Source organism: Falco biarmicus, chromosome 6, assembly GCF_023638135.1.
Source record: "Falco biarmicus isolate bFalBia1 chromosome 6, bFalBia1.pri, whole genome shotgun sequence".
NCBI classification, from domain to species: domain Eukaryota; kingdom Metazoa; phylum Chordata; class Aves; order Falconiformes; family Falconidae; genus Falco; species Falco biarmicus.
The window spans coordinates 86,482,352-86,500,735 of NC_079293.1; the positions used below are offsets into that span (position 1 = coordinate 86,482,352).

General features: G+C 42.2%; 1 protein-coding gene across 1 annotated transcript in view; it reads left to right on the top strand.

Annotated features, from left to right (window-relative positions):
- KIF26B (kinesin family member 26B) overlaps window positions 1-18,384 on the top strand; it is a 303,527-nt gene that overhangs the window by 175,466 nt on the left and 109,677 nt on the right. The window lies entirely within an intron of this gene.

Here is an 18,384-nt window from a genome sequence, read left to right on the forward strand (position 1 = left end):
GTCCTCCGGCCCCCATGCTATATCACCAACCCTGAGCAGGTTCCATCATCAATTGAATAAGAAGACATGCAACAGCGATTCTAAAATCTCAGGAGAGTTTTTGCAAACATGCTTAAATCAAACTGTAGTTAAAGGAATGAAATTGAAAGTCACATTACGGCAACAGCTGGGAGAACATTAATGGGCTGGGGGGAAGAGGAAGGAAGGAACCAGGGTGGCACAGAAAAAGAGAGAGGGGACACAGGGAATCACTCCTCATCACACATCTGCCTACGCCTTGACTTCATGCCATGGTTTACTGACCCCTTTCCCCTGCCTTCCCCATGTGCCAGCATAGCTCTTCGTGGGTCCATCGGGTCACAGGGTGAAGAGGCAGCTCCCCAGGGGTGTGCTGGCTCCCCGACACAACAAGCTGTGACCAGCAGGGCAGCAGAGGTAGATGTAGTTCAGCTTGGCTGTTACACCTAAGCCTTGGCTTTGGCACTGAAGTAATTGGACTTGCCCTTTCCACCAGCCATTCCAAGCGCCCAGGTTTGCAGGTATACAGGAGAAACCTGTGCTGCAGCTCTTTATGGTACTTTGCTATGTAAATTACATTTAACTCATTACAGAGGTAAAAATTGTATTCTGTGCATGCACATATCGAAAAACAGAGTACATTTTAAAGGCTTAACCTCCTCAGCTCTCTGCAAAGAAATTCTTAAATGGAGTCCCAGCAGGTGTTTCCATCTCTTTCTGCCTATCCCAGTTACACACACGCTGTGTGTCTCATTCTTTTACAGCAATGCTCACAGGTTGGGTAGCACAGAAGAGAGAAACGGATGCAGTTTCCTTCAGGAAGCTGCAGGGAGAAGTTTATAACATGCTGTTCAAACCCTCCTATAAACAAGAACCATATTGCTAGAGCAGGTATGCGTGGGGTGGGAAGTTACCGTGCAATTCAGTCGAGATGCCTTCTCAGATGAGGTCTGTTCGGCGGTGGTAGTGTGTGCCTGGGGAATCGTGACTCTTCCCTTCCTTCTGGCTTTGCACCATCACTGTGGATTTGGGATCTTTACGGCTGGCTGTCTCCACCTCCATACTGTTGCACTTCTGCGAGGGAACCTGCAGCTCTAACCAGGAACATCTGGGCAAAACTTTTTATTATCAGACATGAAGAAAAGTTTCTTGCATTTGATTATCTAGCCATAATGTAGTAATGGTAATGATGGAATGGAAGGCAGTGTAAGCAATGTAATTATAGCTATTTGGATGGCAGATCAGAGGAGTTTTATTACCTTCTTTGCTTCTTCTATAACTTTCAATATGCCCATTTTAAAAGTATAATCAAAACAATATGTTTGCTTGGTTAGTCGCTATGAAAAATTCCTAGCATTGAGATATGCAGATGTTTTTTCATGAAGGGAAGGCTTAATATGACATGTGAAAGACGTGCCTAGATGGATCTTTCTCTTTTTGAATCAGCATACTGACAATTAAATGGATAAAAACCAGTAAAGCATTACATAACCTTTAGTAATATTCAGTTAATGTAATTTGCTATATTTATTTATACTTTTATTAGCTGAGCTAACTTTTATCCTTTGATCTTTTTTCTCCTATTTTTAACAATCATTTGTGGATTAGGAGGCTTTTAGCTTTGTATCTAATTGGCATAAAGAGTGGGACAAATTTCAAGCTTTCCATGAACCAGCTGCTATGAAATCATGCAGAAATATGTGGAGCAACACTAACTTAGATTTCCTGAAAATTTGCCCCAGATGTGTTATGCACAGTTATATGTTGGTGCCTAAATTATGCTTTTTTTCCTTGAAGTTAGCAAGGTTTCTCTGTGGCGTTGCATTTCTGGATGCATGCAACTTTTGGTCTATACACCTGACCAGCCTTGGGAGAAGCAGGGAGTGGCTGGTTGAGCTAAAGCTCCACAAACCTGCGTAGTGTCCACAAAATTCCTCCTTTGATTCTCATCAGGTTAGTAACTCAAGCTATGTGAACAACGGGGTTTTTTTTTTTTTTGCTTTGACATCAAAAATGAAAGCAACAGAATTCTGGTTTGAGTTAGACACAACATTCTCTTCAATCTGATACAGACAATTTTATTTCTCTTTCCTTGTATGCTAAAGCTTAAAAACCCCCACGCATATGTGGTTTTAAGAGACTGAAACGTTTCACTGGTCTTTTTGAAATTCCAGTACATCCCTTCATCCTGAACACTGTTTGTGACCAAAGCTACTGGCCAAATTCTAAATGCCTAACCTAGAAACCTTAAGAAACTGTGGACCATGTCCTACACTGTGTTACATGTCTGGGCTAGTAGAGAGAAATGGTAGAGGGAGTGTGTTAAACCTGGGCACCAGCAGCTCTGGGCAGTACTGGGGCACTCACAGGCTAAGCTGGGGCAGTGACTAAGGAGCCAGCTGTATACCACAACCTGTAGAGCCCCTTCTAAATTTCTGGATAAATTGTACATCAATAGCTGATGCTTCACTTGTTAGTTTTTGGGCAGAAAAGTGTTCCTTCCCTTGTCCCCCGCCTCCCTGAAAGTGTATATTCCTGCTCTGAAGAATTCAGACCAGTGTTAGTGGCTGGTGCTTGTAAATACCCCACACTGGCTGCCCCCGTCATCCCTGAGCTTGCCATGTGCAAGCAAAGACCTCTTAGCTTTGGAATGAGTTAGATATTATGTAGGTTTAATCTCCATGGCATTTTCTTCTTCTAATTCAACCTGCAAGGATTTATGTAACCGATATTATTACAGACTAATTAAAACTAACAGTCTTCAAATGGTCACACATACTTCTTTATACTTCTTTTGCTTGTGGCAATGTGACAGACGGTGTTCAAGCATCCAGAATAACTGTGCTTGCTTCCTGTTATATAAGATGACTCCCTAAAATAGACTACTGAGAGAATTTTTTTGTGTTGGTGCCTTTTTTTAAATTTTTCCTTCCCTCCAACCAGCTTCACAAAATCTCAGCATTGTCCTCATATAAGAGAGTATGAGTACGCTTCTCCTTCTGCTGCAAACTTATTTAATCTTGGTAGAAAAGAACATGAAAATCAGCTTTGTTTTTTGTCGTTCCACTTTTTCCTGTGGCATCAGATAGAGAAGGGGAGATGGCATGGTTGCATGCCTTATATTTATACTCCTCTAATTGCCAGACATGTTGTTCTGGAAGTTCTTGTGGTAGTGGGTTCACCTGCAGCAGTGGCAGCCAGCCTCCCTGTGCTTGTGAACTCCCAGCCAGATGTTCAAAGGCTGATACGATTCAGTCGTGCTTGAAAACATTCTGCCTCTTGCTTGGTAAATAATGATAGCCTAATCATCTCTTGCGCTCCTAACGCACAGCGTGGTAACCCCAGTTTGGCTGGCTGCCCCACCAGCAGCAAACTTCCCTGAGCACCTCCCAACAGTTGTATTAACAAGCTCCATTGCTGAGCTGGTGGTCTTCTGTTCCAAAATTAGGGTTCCCGTAATCTCCTCCTCCGAGAGAATAAGTGTTTTCCTCTTCTGCTTCCTTCAGAAGCAATACACGGTGTAGGATTAGGCCCACAGACAGGAATCCCTTTAATAACTCCAAAAACGCTTGTTCCTGAGATCTGTCCAGCCCTGTAAGGTCCTGTGGCCTCAGCAGGAGCTGAAGGTGTGCAGCGCACATCACAGGAGGCGTTTAGGTCCTTGCCAAACTGAACTGCCACAGCAAATTTATCATGCGTTCAGAAACAAGGCATCTAAGACTGGCCTCAGTGAGCTTCAGAGCATGATCTTATCTCCTGAGATTCACTGAAACTGCCCCTAACGTTATTGATCTGCATTTGCTGTGATCCTAGTGTGTCTCCACGCAGCATTAGGGATGTGAAATATAACAGATACGTGGTTTCTCCCGGTATTGAATGCTGTCTAATTATGTGTCATGTAGTCCTTGGGTCTGCTTTCCATGTCTTCATTTTCAGAGGTAGATATCTAGACCAGAAAATAAATCCAAAGGGAACTATAAATGCACTTTAGCCTGGGGAACAGACTGGCAAGTGGAACTTAGTACAGAGGGCAGGAGCTAATAACAGAGTAAGGATGGCAACATCACCCCCGCATGGGCATCAGCGTGTCGTCAGTGGTGAGCTGGGTCTGTTTCATCCACCTGCTGCCTTTCCAATATTATTGGATTAAATGAATCAACGGGGCAGTAACCAGACAAAGTAAAAAATAGGTAATACGACATGTATGTGAAATAGGTACAAGAGCACATACTGACATGAAAGAAAAAAGGAAGTCAGGGTGTTGGCGACTGAAGGAGAGATCTGTGGGCTGGTATGTGTGTGATGATGTTTGCCCAGGCTCACGAGGCCCCAGATTGACTCCCTGTCCTGTGCCCCACAGCGCTTCTGTTCCTTGGCTTGTGCATGCAGGGCTGGTGTGGGGGCTGGTCTGCACGGGGGAAAGTCAACTGGCTGTATTGCATGTGCATGGTCCAGTCGGTTTTTGTTGTAGAGCATACTTCTTGCCAAAATAATTGTATCAGTGCAGCTGCTCTTGTGTAATTGCAATTTTATCATTAGGTAGCACTTTACATTATATTCCCTTTGCTGTTGGCAAATAAACCGTACCAGGATAAATACTTGGATACTAGGAAGTTGTTTTTGCTATAACTAGACTGCTGAAATTACAGTGGGATAATTTATGCTTAGACAGGGACAAAAAAATTTATATTTATATGGCATAAGTTAAGGCTGGTCTGTCTGTATCAGATTTACAGTGCTTTTGCCCTGTACACACACAGTGTACGCCTGTCGATTTCCCACTGAAGCACCACATCAGGGAGAAGAATAAAATGTATATTTAGAAATTTAACGAAATATTTCTTGTGGTGTAAAAAGGTGATGCTATCAGCTACTTTAAGCTAAAGTACTTGCTCGCCTCCCCTGCCCTCCAATATTTGTGCGCTTCTGAGTTGTAACATCCATTCTTGAATGACTGCTTGAGTGAGGCTCCTTTGGCGATGCCTACAGTTTATGGTGATGCTGCAAGTGGAAAAAATAGAAGATTTACTAAAAATAGCAGTTCGGAGAGCATGGGAGGCTGTGCGGCTGTGTGTCAAGGTGTGCAGAGGAGTCCCTGGCTGCTCCATCAGCCTCACTGCACTGTGAGTCTGATGGGTCCTGTTAAAGCCAAAGCACTGATTTTAAACTGCGGCTCGGTGAGAGGGTGCAGGGTGGGTTTGGGTTTGGTTTTTTTTTGGCTATGAGAAAGTGCTATGATATGCTGGTATCTGCAAGCAGCCTTTTAGAGAGGGCTGATTGCTATCTAAATTTGCCTGGTATTGGGACACAGAAAAAAATCAGGGTGGGAGGGTGAAGGGAGAGTCTGCCTGAGGCTCCTCAGAGAGTACTGCATAATTTTGTTTGAGCCCAGGAGGCCTGAACTGATAAAGCTAAGCAGCTTAAATAAGTCCCAAATGGATCAATACCTTACAGATAGAATGGAGTTTTCATTTTGATCTGAAGCTTCAACAGGAGAACGTTTTACTCTGAAGGAGCTGGAGAGTTCTTTAATACAAGGAGGCAGCCCCAGACATGCCAGATTGGTTGGGAAACTTCATTTTAGCTACACTACTCACTCAATAGAGTTTCCATCCTCTCTTGTTTAAATCAGATACAAGCATTTCAAGTGAGAGCAGAGTCTTGTGACATTGGAAACTAAATTCCAAGTGTTATGTTCTGGCTAGCCATTGTGATGTGGGGTTGTTGGTTATTTAAAATAACGAATATACTGGATGTGTCAGGGTGATCAGATTTTCAGAATGGAAAACCAAGGGCTTCTCTTGCTGCAAACACAGGGTGAGGGAACATTTGGACTGTTTGTGCCTTGCTGCAGGTAGCTTTAGTAGGGCAAAAGGAATAAATTAATCTCTCTGTTATCTTCTGGTCTGGAAAGGAAAGTATATTCAATTTTTTCTGTATGCAGGATGTGCTTTTCCAGATAATCAACAATCCAGACTGCAGGGCATCAATATCCACAACTGACTTTCTCAAAATGATGTGAAAAGCTACACTGCTATAGTTCTAATATCAGCTGATGGTTTTGGGGGTCCTTCCCTAAGGCCAAACTGATTCCTTGTAGTACTCTAGGCAGTGTGTACTCTAGACCTTCTTCCATAAAGCTCTTATTCTGAAAAAATATCCCCCAAAGGTGAGCAAACTTTCTTGAGAGGAACCACAATGAAAGGCATTTGACTAGAAAGCTCTATCCATGGAAACATGAGGCAATCTGAGCTTAGAAAATGGAAATTTCTGGAAGAAGGTTACATCCCTCTGCCTCTTGTAAGTAGGAAGAAATAAAATGCTTCAGTTTCAAAAATCAACAGTAAGAGAAATTGTGCAAAACCAGATTGATTTTTTGAGGTAGCTGCATAAAACCATTTAAGAAAGTTGAATCATAACCTCTTCGCTGGTGGGTTTCTCAAGCGACACCATCTACTCTATAATGGGATGCATAAGAAGTCTTTGATCAGTAAACAGCTTCATCATTCAACTCACAAAAAGCTGGATGCAACCAAACTATAAGCATCTGTGTGGTATGGAAGTAGGCTGGTGATAAGGTGACTTTCCCTTGGATACCGTCCGCTGTCTGTGGATGCACAAGCTATTTGCTGACCTCCTCCCCCATTTCTCTGATTTGCGGGTATGACCAAGGTTTCGCTCTGAACGTGTTGCAGTAGTGCACAAAGGCAGCTGTGAGATTTGGCGTGGTCTCTCAAGCTACAGGATTTGCTCAGGGGGCTTTACCAGGGCGCCTGGCTGATGCCCAGCTGCCTGCTCTGTGGCAGAAGAAGAAGCCACAGCACGTGACTGATTTTCAGAAATTCAGCTCAAGTGGTTTTAGCTTTGACATTACAGCGATGCTGTTTTCTGTACCTTTTTAGGTGATATCTGTCTCTCCTTCCCCCCTCCTCTTTTCTCCTGCCTGTGCGTTTTCATCTTCAATTTCAAGGGCTGACTTCTACAAAACACATCATTGTACTCTCTTCATTGCAGAGGGCTTGATCTACCACCACTGCATTCCAGACCTCTGATGATGTATTCCTTTCAAAGCGGTAGAGATCTACCATTCCAACCCAGAGCATCACAGTGCTGAGCTTATCCTAGGTGCTGCCTTTCTCCAGTTCTTCTCCTGCGCTTTGTCAGGCATAAAAGAAATACAGTAAGAAATGCATCTTTTGTCTTATTCTTAGGGTGCTATGTGACAGGGGCCAAAGGGTGGCTGTTTGTTACAGAAAAGAGAGGTGGTAGGATCTGGCAGCAGGCTGTCCCACACCTCACTTTCTGCATTCATCAGCTTTTTCTGTATAGCAAATGGGAGAGTAGGGTAAAATATATTGTAGAACCATATAGGTGTACTTTGGCAACTGTAGGAATTTCTGAGGTAGGTGTGCAGAGAAAGAAGAATCGGAAACTTTTTCCAAGTCCAACAGAAAACTCTGTCCATAAAATTCCTAGCTTGACACTCTGGTTTGCTGACTATGGGCTATTTATTATGAAGCAGGTGGCTGTAGATGAACTGATTTTCCAGACCTTCTCACGAAAGAAAGAACTTCACAGAGAAGTGATTCTGCTGTGATGAAGGCAATGCATTGGCCTGATCTCTTGTGTCAGGGAGCTGCATCACTGAGTGAGAGGTCTCTTGGAACAGTAATTTTGCTCCCGTTTTTTCAGGTATTCTCTGAATGGTTGGTAATTTTTAGCCTACTGCTTGCTTTGATGATGACGACAGGGATTTTTAGAAGAATATGCTTTGTACCATGATGCTGTCAAATAGGGGATGTGCTTTTTGACAGGACTGCACCAAGCAGCAGGTGCTGTGGGTCAGGAACGTGTGGGTCACGGGTGAGGGAGCAGCCAGGAGAGCCCAGCACTGAGCTGGCTTTCAGTAAACCAGCTCTCCAGGAAAAAAAGCTTCAGGTGCAGACATTCTGTGAAAGCTTCAGGTATTTATTGAGCATGATCTGTCTCGTGAAAAGCAAGGAACAGAAAGTTTATCATTCTGCTAACCCTTGGACTACAGAATGGTGGGGAAAGGCAATCAGATGGCAAGAGGAGGGCTCGCGGACATGGCTGGATGCCCCAGCTGGGGAAATGAGCTTCCATTGCCACTGCACAGAGCGGAACATTCACACCTAGCTTTCATTAGAGCAAACAGCAATATTCTGGCCAGCAGATAATAAAAATATACCGCAACAGCAAGGTCTGTATCCAAAAAGAAAGAAAACTATCAGTTTTCTATGCATTTTAAGAGGAGAAAAGATTTTTCTGGCTAATAATTGCTGCTTGTATTTGTCATACCTACCACGGACCCACGAGGCTCGGAGACTGCAGCCCCTTTGGTGATCTGAAAGCAGATGAGTCCCTGGCTAATTCCTCTGGTTTCCCTCCTCCCTGTACCCATCAGTCTGAGCTGCATGTTATCAATATTTAACATGAGTTACTGGCACTTTATTCAGGTGGAACAGAGGGATGAATATGGGTATTATAAAAACACACAAAAGAGGTTGGGATCCAAGTGAAATCAAACAGCAAATACATTTCTCCATCATCTTTATATGTGACAGGATGCATTTAGAGGAACGCTTTTGCCATAAAATTTTAAGCCATTGTAAATAATTTATTTTTTCATTTTTAGAGGTATTTTCAAAAATTTACTTCTGCTAAGAAACAATATAAGTGTCAAATACTTGTTCAGTTTAGCAGTGTGACCGACTGTTTCAGAAGTGCCCTCAGAACTGGAAAAGAATTGGCTTTCACTGAAATTTGTACAAGTAATAAACAAAAAGCTGCAGATTAAAGGCTCTACATCTCTTAAATTCTGCTTGTCGGTGCCTGTGCCACACGTCTCACTTCTTTCTGGCCAATGTCTTACTACTTTGTGTGGTGTCTTTAATTTCATGTTGTTTTTTATTTCGCTTTACTGGAAACGGAAAAATCAAGAACAGTTTTGTTTAAAAAATAACAGTAATTGCCTACAGTAATAGTGTTTTCCAGTTTCATAATTTTTCATAATACATTTTGCGCTGTGATTACAGTAGGTTCAATACTAAGGTCAGCTCCCAGAGGAGGGGGGGTCCGAGCGAGCAGAATGCTGAGCATTCCTGCGAGAGGCTGGGCACGTAGGACTTGCCCTGCACATGGCAGGGTATGAGGGTGTGTGGTGTTATGTAGAATTGCTTCCTGAATCTTCAGCACAGATAGAAGGTCTTACACTAAACATTGAAGGTGACTTGGGTGAAATTTTTGTCAATCTTTTTCCCCAGCCAGAAATGTGGATTTTATTAAAATTAAATTACTTCATCAGCTTCTGCTGATTTAGCTTATGTCCTCCCAGAAAGCAAACAACTCACAAGAATTTTTTTGATGTGTTTTGGTTACAGCCTTGCAAAAAGAAGTAGTTATTGGCTTCTTCACTTTGACATTGTAGTTTGGCATTTGCTTCAATTCCATTTAAATTGATATTCTAAAATTTAAAACTTTACTTTTGGATTGAATGAATCAGTGAGACTGATACAAAGTGATTTGTTGGAACTTTTCAGAGAAAAGACATTTTGAAAGAAAAAATAAAGCATAATGATTTATTGCTTTCAGAATTGTAGTGACATTTTTTTCATAGCATCATTGGATCGGAGAGGCTGGAAGGGACTTGGGATGTTTCTAATCCAATCCCCCGATGAAAGGAGGCTCAGCTCTGATGTCAGACAGGTTGCCCAGGACTTTATCTGTCTGGTTCTTAAACCTCCCCAAGGACAAAGACTGCACAACCCTGCTTGGTTGTCCTCAGGGTGAAAACATTTTCCTTATTCCCTGCCCAAACTTCTGACACATGCCCATTAGCTATTCTTCTCCTTCCATGCCCAGGTTCAAAAAGCCTGACTGCGTCATCTTGGTACCATCCTCGTGTGTACTGGGGGGATGCTGATGGGCACCACCAAAACCACAGTCACTATTTGTGTGAATCTGCTGAGGAGTTCTAGATTAAATTACTATTTTCCTACTGTTCATTAATTTCTTTGTGCTTCAGCATATCTCTGTGAAGGTGGGATCATAACATTTCTTTCGTTTTGTCTTTGTTGCTTACAAGCTGCTGGGGTTGCACCGATTTTGGCATGTGTGCAGTCTTTTGGAGGACCTCCGTCTTGGACCTTAGCCTATGTGACAGCAATGCTGATAGTCTTCAGTAGCTGAAAACAACTTATCTCGAACAATTGTCACTAACTTATGGTGGTGACTTAAATAAGTATAAGGCAGGGCTAACAGGAACTCTTAGAGGAAATATTTTTATACTATGACAGGATATTGCTTGTCAAAGCCGGGCTTAAGTGCACTGAATTTTGGTGCCTCTGCGTTGTCAGAACAGTTTACCATTTGTATGCTGGTGTTATTTTAAATGTGCTGGCTTCCAAAATATTGATGAGGCAAAAAATCCTGTAAATCTTACCTGTCTTTTGGCCTTTTAATGTATCTGTTTAATTCTTCTGCCAACTGGCAAGTTAAACAATGACAAAACGGGCTGTGAAGCCGTGTGCTGGCTGCTTTCCCTCCTGGTGTTAAGCGAGGGTTTTGCTGAATGGGACAGAGATGAAGCAAAATAGCTTTCCACATAGCGTGTGGTCAGGCTTTAGCATCCAAGGTAATAGAATAACTGTAATCATATAAGCTCTGTAAAACTTACAGTTAAAGAAATGGCTTTATGTGATTTTAAGGACTGTTATTAAATGGCCAGCGGTTTGTGGGCCTCTCATTGCAAGGCTGCTGTTAGTTTTTCAGTTGTTGTGACTGTCATTACCTCTTGTTCAGGAGGACAGCCAGCCTGGGGCTCTCTAACCAGAAGTGCTGTCCCATGGTTTGAAGTTTGCTAGGTTGTCTCAGACACGGGGAAAATCTGTTTGCCAGCCGCCCCTGGTGGTGCTTCCAGGAGAAGGCAGTGTAACAGTACATCTACGCCCCTAATATTTTCCAGCTGACACTTGAAGCCTGACTGATCTGTTGATAATTCTTGTTTCCCACAATGACAGTACAAATATAAACCAGGGCACATCTCCTCATTACTTAGTGGCAGTGCTGGTGTCTGACCATCTAAATCTTCAGTATATACAGACAATACTTCTTGACACTCCAAGCTTCAGCTGGGTGGAGCTTGTTTCTGACCTTACCTTGAAAGATACTAGTGCTCTTGCACTGTGCAACTGGAATGAAGGTTACTCTGGTCTGTGGCTGTCAGGCTGCCTGTGCAGTTTTCCCGTGGGACTTGAAGATGCATTGCCAAGTAACCATGACAGTAATTGGTAAGTGCTTACATTTGAATTCATTTGAGTTATAGGAAATGTAGCTGGTTTATTTCCCATATTAAACTTGTGGTAAACATCTGATTTTACTTTAGCAAGTATAATGGCTCGGCTTGCTTCATGCATTAAGCATGCAGTGACGCATACCCAACTCATCCTCGGAGCTTTCCAAGAACGGGATAATGCTGAGAGCACTGTCATCTGACTACCATTTTTTAATAAAAGCATCTTTTAAGAGAGAAAAATAAGCTAGATCAGTAATAAAAACCTCTACCCACTCTTAAAAAAAAAAAAATGACCAGTGATTTTTCTTCTGTTTTCAAGTGCTGAACATTTCCTTAAAGTTGGGCCCTTCTGCTGGTCACTGTAATCACTCTTTTCTCTAAAAATGCAGGTTGATTAAGTGTGTCTGCAATCAATAACACAGCAGGAAAGGTGAATCGGGTCATTTTTACAGTGTGTGTGGTGACCTGGATCAGTAATGCCTGAAATTTAGGAATAGTAATAAGAGAGTGAGGAGAAAAGGAAAGGAAAGAAAGCAGAAGTGATCTTTCTCTAGCTAAATGTATCAAGTTATTGAGTCAAGATGTAGTTTTCTTGATGGGCACTACTGAAGGGCAAGGATAATTTCTTGTAGAAAATCCAAATGTGATCGTTCATTTGATTTGTGGCTTTTTTGGCCAACGCTACTTCTGTGCAGGAGAGCTAATTAATGAACCTGTTGCCAAAGGCAGAAGGACTGTCATTGAATCAGGGATTTTCAGGAACTTTTAGGTTAGGTAAAAAGATCTTTACTGGAATACAGTGATACCTGGTGAAGAGAATCTTGTGGATCAAAGAGTAATGACTTGAGAAGTGGTTGGTTTCTATCTTGTTGTATCCGTCTCGAAAGCTGGGAGTTTCACCCAAATGACAGCTGTGTCCAATATCAGGCCTCAGGCCTGCAATATGTACTTGTGCAGGATTTTGAGCTTCTCATTAAGCTATCGGTCTTCAAACATATTCATCTTCATTTTGACACAACCTGGGAACAGCCCTGCTGCCAGTGGATTGGCACTCAAATTTGAACTCAATATAAGAGCAGACCCGAACTGTTAATTTTGCTTAAGATTGCATATACAACAACCTCAGATTTTATATGACCTGTCCTTAATGAAGTTTGAAGCCCTGTTGTGACTCTGTTTGAATTAAATAAGTTAAAAATAATGAGTTTCTGGATAGTTACAACGTAGTTCCAGGGGAAAGCACAGTCACTAAGGCGCTGTGGCCAAACCATCTGAATTAACCACCCAAGAAGTGAAAGATTGCAGCCTGGGACAGCTTTATTGTTGCTATGAAATTGAATGCATGCATAAAAATAAAGAGAACAATAAGGGGCAAGTGTTTACTGGGCATTAGAGAGATGTTTATTATACCTTCTACAGCCTAAGCAGAAAGCTCAAATTATCTCCAGATTTTAAAGGCATTGTAAAATAATTAAACACAAATACTAAGAATCTTACTGGAACTACAAATCCAAGAAATGTTCCTCTGAGGCTTCTTATTTCATTCTTTACATGTCTTACTAGGCTGCAATACCACAGCCCTGGGTTTGACCACACAGAGGACTGAAGTGGGATAAAGTTGCCCTGGTTCTTGTTCATAGCTCCTAATTCCTGCTGAAAGGCAGGGAATGCGGGCTGGGAATGGACATGGCAAGCCAACTGCAAGATCTGTTGCTCTGTCTTTTTGCTTTCAGTCTGGGTGAGAAAAACTGTTCATGTAGAGGTATGAGAAAAAGCCCCTGGAGGTTGTTCTCGCTCTACTTCTCGGGTGGTACCCTGGGATGCAGCAGAGGGGGGGGAGGCAGCCCGGCCCCTCACAGCAGGGCAAGGCTGTTAGCTTGTTGGCTAAACATCCCGTAAAGCATCTCTCTTCTCTTTATGCATCGTTATGCATCTTTAGAAGATGCAAAGAAAGGCATGGCACAAAGGAAGCCATGGCTCTTGGCCAGATCATCACCCTCCAAATAGATGAGATTTTGCACGAGTTTAATTCCGCGTTTAATACCACGTGCCTCAGATTTAACGGTCAGCAAAGTGCTTGCCGTAGTAATTCAGGCATATTAGCCATGTCAGGTAAGTGTGATTTAGAGCACCCTTCGGCACAAGCCAGTTCAGGAGGTTAAAGCGGTAGCAACCAAGGCAAAAAATGTGAGGGAAGAAGCAAGGGAGGGAAGGGAAGTATGCCAGCAGGTATGGGGCCTCCCCCTTTGGTGGGAGTACTCAGGTCGACTTGGCTGTAATGCCACCTTAGTGAGCCTGCACCACCTCTACAGGCAACTGGGAGAAAGGGAACCACTGTTAGTGATGACTCAGAGAAGCTAGGTTAGATCCCTGCAATTAGAAAAGTTGAACATCCCATTCAGTGCCCGTGTCCAGTCTGTGCAGGTGGCCCTGACACAATTCAGTCACTAAAGATCCTGGAGAAGAAGCAACTGTTGAGTGACCCTGTGTAACCAAAAATCAAGACTGGCTTTTCTCATAGAAAATGGTTATAATTGTTGTATTGTTATAATTTTGCTGTATCCCATTGGTTTTCCTTACAGCTACATGGCAACCTATATGATACGATGACTCATTTCATACAAACATATTTACCCAAAACAGAAAATACACCGTGTACCCACATTTGGGTTGGAAATGATCAAAACTAATGGCAGGCTTCCAGCATTTTTTTGTCCGACATTCCGTCAGTTAATCAAAATACCCTGCAGACTGAGTTTTATTTAGTAGGTGACAGTCAATAATTTCTACTTTTTCTACAGGAAGAATTATGGCTGGGATTTAAAAAAAAAAAAAAAAAAAGAAAAGTAATTGGTAAGGCTTTCATTTTGAGGGTGGGGCTGGGTAATGGTGACTTTCACTTTTATGTGCCCAGCCTGAGACATGGGATATGAGTGTTTCACGCTGGGTAACCCACTCCGTTGGTCACATATGTAGATGAATTTGATAATGAGTGTTACATCTGCACAAATGTGCTTAAAGGGTTTCTTCAGAAGACTCATTTCCAAACTAAACTTCCATCTGTTTTCCAACCCAGCACTAAGATACAGCAGGAAAGGCAGCTTTAGGTAAGTAAAGATAGTGTTTTAATTACTAGGAAAGATCATTAATCTCCTTTGGGCTTGTCAAACCAGCACATCCTGGGGTAAGCCATCCCTTGCACATATATGAAGTTCATACCATACTCCTTAAGCGGTGCACCCAGTGAAGAGTATTTGTCATATAAAATGAAATGTATGCCTCCAAGTAAGTAAGAAAAAGAGATTTTTTGATTTAATGAAAATTGCAAGTGCTTACACCATTAAAGTTAGCTAATACGTGACTGTTTGGCCTCCACGGCTTGAGAGCCGCTTTCTCTGTGGCAAAGATGGTGTGGAAGTGAGTATAGTTTCCATTTTTATTTTGACACAGAAACTGATATGCCAGCTCACTGGCCCCTAAGATCTGGAATTTTGTTTCCAAGGGTGATAAGGAGTGGGTACATCGTAGTGTAATATGGAACTGCAGTGATGAATAATCATAGAGATATGCAGCCAAGGAAATTCCTTCAGATGTCAGTGGTGAAGGGGTGTGTCAGGTACTGACGTGTGAGAGTCACTTTTACTTATCAATTATGATCTTTGCTGTCACAAGTGTGAATAACATTTTCAATATTCACTTAAATGTCTAATCTCCTGAACCTAATGAACCTGCTGGCCTTACTGACCTCTGCTTTGACAGTGAGTCCTGAAGTTTTAATTTTGCCTTGGGTGATGTGTTGGTGAAAAAATAATTTCTTTTATCAAGCTAAAGAAATGTTCCTTGAATTTTATCAGCAGTGTCTGTTTTCTTACTTAAGTGAGAGGAAACAAATGTGCCACGAGTTGGCATAGCCAGGCTCACTGGAGTTCATGACCTTATGTGAATTTATGCCAAATGAGGTCCCAATGCACTCGGTTCGAGTTGGAGGCACGTGAGCATTATGTATCACAGGGAGACTTTATTTATTGTTCTTTTCTTTAAGTGCTGCATCACATCATTTTGTTTAGTTGATTTCTTTTTTTCTCCCCTGACTACCGCTTAATAACAAATGGATGTATGGATTTTTCCCCCGTTTTTGAAGTTGGTTTTTGTGAGCGGCCAGAGCTGTCTCTCTAGACAAGTTTCCAAAGAGCATGCTTTGCCTCCCTCGCATCTCAGAATTACCTCTAAGCTGGCTTGCTTCCATTTCTTCAACGAATCCCACAGAGGATCTTCGGCTTTCAGAAAGTTCGTATCAGTCATGAATTGGCTTCCAGTGTAGGGAGTTAGCGCTACAATGAATGTGTTGGAAAATCCCAGCCTGCCCATGGAGTTTTAAAGGAAAAAGTGTATTGCCATTGCTGCGTAGGTGGGAGGTGAAAAGTGTTCTGACTGCCCAAGGATACACCTTAATAAACTTTTAAAAAACAACAAGCAAAGAACATCCTTTCAAGAAACGACCTCAGTCTTTGCTATGGATTAGGTGGACATTTGAAGCAGTTCCCCTTTCCTGCCAGCAATCCATCCCTTTTATTTGGATTGAACTCTAATCAGCTTCTAATGCCCCTCCTGCGATCTCAGATCTTGATCTTGTGACGATTTCCTCTGCCACAAATCTTGTAAGCTTTCAGAAGGTCTCCAGCTGCTTGTTTACATAGGGATGCTCAGTAAAGAAATAATCCACATTAACTGGAGGTCTGAATCCAAAGTATACTAGCTAAACTGGATTAAATATAGATTATTGTGGAAAATAAGTCAATAAAATGACATTACAACCAGTTCTGTTGTGAGTGAGTGTGTCCACATGGTTAAAATTGCATACTTCAAAAATTTAATTTTGATCCAGTTCTCTGTGTGTCTTTGTGGACAAAATCCCTGCCGCAGCCATACGGCACAATGTGGGAAACTGGTTTGCATTGCACTGGAGCCCACTGGGCATCCCACATAGTCCATGGCTGATAGCACTTGGCTCAAGTGGGATGCAATGTAAGTTGGGAGTACGAGCAGCTTATTGTCAATAAGGAAAGCCATCCTGCCATCATCGCCGTTACTGCAGTAGTATGAATCATCATCTCAAGTGGAAATCAGAGTCGTATTATACTAGATAATAAATGAGAACAAATTAGCTGGCTCCTGTACAAAAAGCAGAGCCTAAACATCTGTTGGCTGGGCTGGGCAGGCCAGGTGCTGCAGCAGCATCAGGTCTCCCAGGTCTAGCCTGGTTCTTTGCCTGAGAAGTCTGGCGATCCAGAGGGTCTGTCTGGGAGAGCCAGGCATCTGGCTTGCCTTGGAAAGTAAAATGTGAGAATTTCTAACCTCCTGTGCTAGATTGCAGGGCCAAATCAGCATCAGCTGGCATGACCGCCTGCGTTCAGAGCAATGCTAACCACCCAAGCTGGATGATGTCACTTGTGCAAATGTGCTCGCAAGAAAGCCACACTGTACATGTTTGTGTCGTGCTGCAGCCTACATCTGTTTAAAATATCTTTCTCTCCTCAGTTAAATGCTATGGGAATTACCTGAGGCGTATTGCCATTTTGATCCCCTTCAAAATTCAGTCAGGTCTGATAAGGCTTGTAAATGATTTTCTAGCCTGCCATGAGTTGATTTTTCTCTCCGTGGGGAAAAACACAAAACCTCATAAAGTTGTGAGAAATAGTTCATCGCTTTTTCATACATTTTGCCAGTCACAGTCCAAAAATACAAAGGAAAATGCAGGTTCTTCCATTTGAATGTAATCTCGGAGGTTATAACTGTCAAACTAGAATGTAGTTCCAAAGTTTTGAAAAAGCCAGGTACCTCCAACAACGTCTTTCCTTCAAGAAAATGCCAGCTATAGGCTTGGTTGGGTCAAGAAGTGGTTTGTGTCACACTACCAGCTTTGCAAAAGGAACAGCAAATGCTGGAGAAGCATTTAGTGGCAAGGGGGATAATGGCTCTGTCAGTCAACTTAGAAAATTGCTTTTAGGGAATGTATTTTCAGCCAAGGTGAGTCAATGAGACCCGATCTGTGACCAGAGTGGGTGGACCCACTGTCTGTATTTAAGGCCACGCTGCTGAGCTTGACCACAGGGTTAAATTTTTCAGTGTGTTTGGCCAACATTAGTATTTTCAATTGTTGCACAGAGTACAAGATTTTTTTTAAAAAACAATTTTATAGTGAAGCTAAGACATAGAGAAAATCTTGATTCAGCATGGACACCTTTATAAAAGCATTAGTGATGGACAGCGTGGAAGATGAAATCATTGAATCCTCTCTAACCATTGAAATGTTGCTAGGAAAAGGAAAAAATTGTGCTTTTTGCTTTGGTTTTGACCAACACATTTTAATTATGTTTTCTATGAAAAAGAAAGCAGACTCATAAAAGAGAGGTCCAGGTTATGAACTGCAGTCTTTAAGCCAGAGGGGAAGGGAAGGACAAGGACAAGGAGGTGGTACAGAAACTTCTGGGTCGTAATTCTGTGTCAGGCCAATTACAATCTCTTAGTGATTTTCTTTTATTAAAGACTAATCTGTCTGGAACTGCTTTGCACTTGCCATAGGCTAGAAGAATACATACTGGCGGTGCACACAGTGTGCACACGACTGGCTGACATATGGCAACTTCGTGCCCAGCAGTAATTTGTTCACGTGTCTGAGACATCTGATACAAACACAAGGTATTTGTATACTGAAATGAGAGTGTGTTTATATATAAATAGCTATATATCTATATTCAATCTTTTTTTTTTCCTGACTCCTCAGGATAAAATAATGTAATTACTTTTGTAAGTTTAATGTTGGATAATATATCCCGATACCAGTGTAATGGAGCTAAAGCTTCTTAAAACTCAGGAGGATTTTGAATTATTGGTCTTAACGGTCACACTTCAGCAAAGTAAGGAGCGCTACTGTCAGCACAGACTACTTTTATACCTACCTTAAGTCATAATTTGTCTGTCAAACCAAACAACGTGAAAGTAGCCTCATGAATTGTTATACCCATCTCTCCTTTGAGATGGTGCTCCAGTTG